The sequence below is a fragment of the Chamaea fasciata genome, unplaced genomic scaffold (assembly GCF_029207755.1).
Source record: "Chamaea fasciata isolate MVZ Bird 193981 ecotype frontalis unplaced genomic scaffold, bChaFas1.0.hap1 SCAF_2, whole genome shotgun sequence".
Classification (NCBI taxonomy): Eukaryota; Metazoa; Chordata; class Aves; order Passeriformes; family Sylviidae; genus Chamaea; species Chamaea fasciata.
Window position 1 is genome coordinate 26,173,008 of NW_027094087.1, and position 6,000 is coordinate 26,179,007.

The window sequence follows — 6,000 nt, forward strand, 5'->3', positions numbered from 1 at the left end:
TTTGAATAATACTGGGAGGGATAAAGCTGCACATTATTTTAATTCTATTTAGCAGAGAGATCCAAACTAAAGTTATCTGAGCCCAGATGACCAGAGAAAGCAAGCACACTTCGTTAACACTTTCAAAGAGGAAATTTAAGATCAAAATCAACACACCTTAGACACAAGAAAATGCAACTACTAGGTGCAAATCCATAGAAAACCTGAATCCAATGATTCCATCACTTTAGGAACTACTTATTTAGCTTAGGAGAATTACTACATGAGCTATCTGGGGTGAACAATTAGTTCTGAAAGCATTAGGACAAGCAAGTAAAACTTCAGCAGAAACTTAACGCTGGCAATGGAGAAGAAACTAAAACCAGATTTCCAAGTTACTACTTTGCACAGGTCGGAAAGGAATGGATAAAGGGGACAAAGTGATACCATGATCCTGCAAGTTTTACTTCATTAAAAAATCATTCCATAAAATGAAAATGCCTTACCTCTATTTTCTTCTGTGAAGAAGAACTGTGTGAAATCACTTCCCTATTGCCACCTAAGACTGACTTGGCAAAAAGACCTTTAAGTGAAACTAGGAGTGGGAGCACTCTATTGAATTCCTTAGCAAGGGATAGCTCACGCACTTAGTATTTCCAAGCTAGGAAACACAGGGTCTTCCCATTCCTGCCCAGAGTAAAAGAGAAAAATCACAAACTAAAGCCTCTTGAGACAATTTACAAGTGGGATTCTCCCTGAGCCTTCTATTCTCCAGGCTGAACAACCACAGTTCCCTCGGCCTCTCAAGACGAGAGATGCTCCTGTACCTTAACTGTCTTTGTGGCCTTTCAATGGACTCTCCATGGAACATCCATGTCTTTCTTGTACTGGGGAACCTAAAACTCAACACAAGACGACAGCAGTAACCTCCCCATGCCAAGTGCAGTGGAAGGATCACCTCCCCCAGGTGGCTGGCACTCCTGTATCAAATGGAGCCCATTTGCTACCTTTGCCACAAGGAAACTTTGCTGGTTCATGTTCAATTGAGTGTCCACCAAGTCCTTTTCTGCCAAGGTCCTTTCCAGCTGCATGGCCCCCACTATATTTTTGGTGGACTGATTTGTTCTTCCCCAAGTGCAGGATTTTGCCCTTGTTGAACTGCAGGAAATTCCTGCCAGCCCATCTCTCCTAGCAGGAATGGGAAAATCCTTGAGATTGTTATCTTCCCCTACAGTCCCAACACCTTCAAAATAACACTGAGAAATGTAGCCTCTCCCCTGGTTCACTGGCACCCCTCACCCAGGAGGCCAGATGAGAACACTACTTCAGCTTAAAATTTACTTTGCAAAAGGATCACAGAGACACCCCACACTTCCAAATAAGTACACTGAAACAACAAGATTGCTTCTCATGGTGGCAGTGCTGGCTTAATACTTGTGAAACTATGACCCAAGATGATGCCAAAACTAGTTAAGCTTCTCCAATTACACAAGAAGTCCCAGAATTTCCAGCAGGTGAGAGACTTAGGTGAAAGAAGGAGGGATTTAAGCTATACATGCGTAATATTTACACATTTCTGAATTAAAGCATCTCTGAATATTAGGGATGCTCCAATAGTGAAAAAATATGTTCCTTGTTGCTGATTTGGAGCACCATTCTACTACTGGAGTAAATGAGCAAGAAGAGGTGTAGCATGAACCTTTCTACAAGAACTGCATTAAATTTCTAGCTAACAGCTCCACTGATGCATGAAAGCAAAGCAGAGTCCAGCTTCAAAGGTTGAAGGCTGGCATGAATTAAGTGTCCCTGAAGCCAACCACATCACATACTACAGATGCAGGCAGACACCCCTAATGGACAATATTGTTTTCACTTAAACTTCAGCTACTTGAAGAATAAACAGATCTTTAAGCTCTCCTCTCCCCATAAAAGCCTTGCACTGTTATTAAGTGTGTCAGCAGGCTAATGGACAATGTTTTCTACAATCTTTTCATGGCACTGCCCACCACACCAAAAGCTGGAAAAATGGATAATTTCCAGAGGAACCTAGATTTAGATCTAAAAGTTAATAGGCTCCATACTTGGATCATTCCAGCCTCACTAGAGATGGACCATCCAGGTATCAGAATACCAGCATAACTGAGATGTGCTTTTAGATGGAGCTGATTTCAATTCATGGTTTTCACGTTGGTCAGTTAACCCAACAGAAGTTCGGGCAACTGAGTGAGAAAAGCACTTGTTACCAGGAAGCACGGAACATTTTTAGCAGCCTAGTAGTTTCTTCTTATCAGAATCACAATGGCACCCAGCATGGCTGATGTAAGAGATTGTTATCATAAGTCGTGGTTGCAAAAGTAACTCATTCACCTTAGAGGACTAAAGCCATAGCTTTTCATACAGGAAACAAACCCAGTTTACACACAATTTGTCAATCTTGTGCACACAGCAGAACCACTTACTCTAAGTGCTTTGTTTTGTCTTTGTACTTTGCTTTGCTACCTTACCAGTGTAGTGCTTACTCTGAGCATGAAAACAGCCCTGCACTGGTAAGGCAGCAAACCAAAGTACACTTTGAACACATTATATCTACACATAAAAGCTGGAATTGTATTTTAAACAGCAAGTTAGGTCAGCATTACATAAACCGGGCACTGCACAACATTTCCTAATCAAGGAGTTGAGACCTTTACACGTTTCACTGTAATCCGAAATAATTTGAACAACGCTTGAACACCCCCCCTCGCTTAAAATTGAATACATATCACAGCCCAGAGCTTCAGATGAGACAGTTTTCAATTAAATAACACTACTGAGCCATGTCCCTGATGAAAATGCCAGTGAAGCTGTGCATACAACCCAGGTTTTTAAATGAAAATGGATGTGTAAATGTGTGCATGCATACCATCTAACAGCTTTAACGATCCTGATCCTTTCATAACAACCCCAGTTGTAAATCTCAGGGCTCTGCAGAAGTGGACTTGCCTCCAGCCTGATGGACTGTCCATCCACAGTAGTGCCAGTTATTTTATAATTCTTCATCTCAGTTGTGTTTGTGATTCTTTTAATCAAATTAAATCCCTCAGGAACACGTTTTCCTATTTTGAAAGGTATCACTGTCCTTCAAAGTGGCACAGACTTTGTGGTATTTTTTATAAGTTCTCATGACACAACCAACCCTGATTCAGTGGGAAATCCTTCATATTGAATGCTATGCTTCTTATACCTCCCCCAGCCAGATGTCACTTACAAAGTTATTTTTAAGACCTTAAAAAGCACTACTGTACAAAAGTTAAACTACAGAATGGCTCTTGTCAAATCCGGCATGTCCCAGCAGCCCCCGACTTCCTCGCATGTCTGTTCCTTTCTACAGCATCCAGCTTCAACTCACACATTGTATTAATTCAGATGCAAGTGGGACAGGATTGGTTAAAATGTCACACTTTGTATCAAGGCATTTTGCAAATTAAAAGCATGCTTAAATATTTGGAATGCACCATCCCCAATCTCTCTGTGGCCTAATTTATTATACTTCAATATGTGGAAGACAAAGGTGTTCTTACAACTTCAGCACGTGGGGAGAAACCATCAACAACCAAATGATGCTCAAAAAAGTATCTCTGTAACTCCACTGCCTCAAAAGAGTCAGGAGCATCCCCTACATTCACCTAAGAAGAGCTGAGGTGAAAAACAGCTGGAGCAGCTCAGCCAACAGAACACATTCAATCTTTGCCTTCTTGTTCCCAAGATGTCTTTGACATTTCGGAATACAGCTAAACTTCTGCTACCAACGGGAGTCCACAATGCACACAGCAGGCATGGGCCAGGCACGTGTCACAGGGCCACTCCAGTGACAGTCACTTCACTCTGTCCCTGGCCAGCTCCTCAGAACACTACTGGGAACACCAGGCAGCAAAGCAGCAGAGCCACTATCAAAAACTTACATCCTAATTATCTCTTGGCAGCTGTCAGACTCCTCCAGGATCCACCACCATTTTTCATCTACTCCATTAAAATCTTCCCGTGTATCCATAACCTAAGGGAATAAGTAAGTCTCTAAGGGAATAAGTAATTTCCAAACACTTCAGAATTTGCAATGTTCTTGAACTGTTTCACATACCTGACATGATATTTTGAATACAAGCACATTAATATCATGCTTATTACACGATCATTTTTCTAAGCTTATTTCCCATTCAGTGGCAAACAAATTTTCAGTTGTCAAATGTATTTAACTCCAAAATGTACCTATGATTTACTGTTATGGCACTAATTGAAAATCAAGAATTGAAAGTTCTAAATCTTTATAACAATAAGCATTTTCTCATAGGAAGTTTCTTCCTTCCCATTTGTCTGATTACTGCACACAATTAATGAGCAACAAACAAGGCTCTGCAGTTGGTTAAAGTGCTACATAACACAACCATATCAATGAAATGGTCCCAGTGACTTGTATATTAAAAGTAAAGCTAAAACCATGCCTCTAAAACAAGCTGTTACATTACCTGACTTCCGCATGCTTAACTGTGCCATCATTATCTCTGCTACAACTACTTAATGACTGCAAGTCTAGAGGAAGTCTAATAGAAGTCCAAGCTATTTATGTGAAAAGCAAAAATACAGTTTTGTGGGTTTTGTACTAACGGGCAGAAATTCATCACATCACTACTCCCTTTTTCTTCGTCTTACTTCCAATTTTTCCCTACAGACTTCCCTGGGCTGTGTCTAACTGTAACTATGTCAATGCACTCAGTTCACCCGTGCTGTCACAGGGAGCTGCACTTTAGGTGTCCTGCCCTCAGTGTCAACAGTAACTGCGAGTTACGAACACTTCTGTGTCCGTCAAGGTTGATTTCCATGAAACTCAAGCCTTCCAACTCTTTAAAGCCTCCGCTGCTGGCAAGTTTGACCAGAATTGGCCAGAGAGCTAAAAGTAGCAGGCAGAGAAGGGACAGACAGACACATCCACCAGACTTCCTTAGGAGACCAAGCTTATAACACGCCCAACGAGAAACGCTAGCTACGAGTGACCGAATTCTAAGTAAAAAGTGACCGAATCCTAATTTAAAAGGCTGTCCCTGTAGGCACATCACGCCCTGAAGCGGGCTGACATCCCGCCGGAGTGTCACTCCCCACGGGCACGCCGTCGCGGTGCAGGAGACCCGCAGCCCGGACCGCGCCGGGAAGATGCTGAGGCGCGGCGCCCACCTCTCGCTGCCTCCGAAGCAAACTGCCCGCAAAACGGCGCCTCACGCTCAATTGTCTCCCAGCACCACGTCCGCAGAGCGGTGCAAACACGCCGCTCTCCGAACCTTCACGGCTGCTGCCCCGACTTTCCCTCACCCCGGCCCGGCACGGGCAGCCCCCGCCGCCGCACGGCTCCTGCGGAGCGGAGCCGGGGCACCGCCACCCAGCCACCGCCGTCCGGGGGCCGCACCGCCGAGGGCCGCCCGCGCTCCGCAGCTGCGCCCCGGCCCGTCCGGCCCCGCAGCCCCTGCCCGGGCCGGGCCGGGCACACCTGGGCCGGACAAAGGGGCACCGGCCCCGCCGGCATCCCGGGGTGAGCGCGGCCCCGGCCCAGCGCGACCACCCGGCCCCGCTGCCGCGGGCGCTGCGCGTCCCTCTCCTCCTGCTGCCGCTCCCGTCCCGCTCCCGCCGCCGGCACTCACGGTCGGGCCGGGCGCGCTGCGCGGCGGCCCCAGCGCCGGGACCATCCTCCGCCGGGCGGACACCCCGCGCCAGCCCCGCCGCCGCCTCCGCGCCACTGCCCGCCCGCGCAGCCCACCCTGCTGTTCGCGCCGCAGCCAATGGCCGCACGCGGGGCGAGCTCTCGCGGCCAATCAACAAGGGCCAGGCCGGAGAGGGCGTCGCTCGCCCTCAACTGGGCGGGGCGGAGCGGGCGCGGACCAATCGCCGCCACAAACATTGGCCGCGCAGACCAATCAGAGGGCAGGGAGGCAGAGACTGGCGTCAACAAGGTAAGGTGGCCGAAACAGGAACTGGCGGGGAGCGGCGTGCCGGGTG

General features: G+C 46.9%; 1 protein-coding gene across 2 annotated transcripts in view; it reads right to left on the reverse strand.

The window, feature by feature from the left end:
- The window catches only part of USF3 (upstream transcription factor family member 3), a 29,418-nt gene extending 23,731 nt beyond the window's left edge, over positions 1–5,687 (reverse strand). The window contains exon 1 of one of the 2 annotated variants that reach the window (XM_066175331.1): positions 5,646–5,687. The gene's annotated coding sequence lies outside the window, so the exon portion shown is untranslated. The remainder of the gene's footprint in view (positions 1–5,645) is intronic. The other variant, XM_066175332.1, reaches the window with a different exon arrangement.
- Between the last annotated feature and the right edge of the window lie 313 nt (positions 5,688–6,000).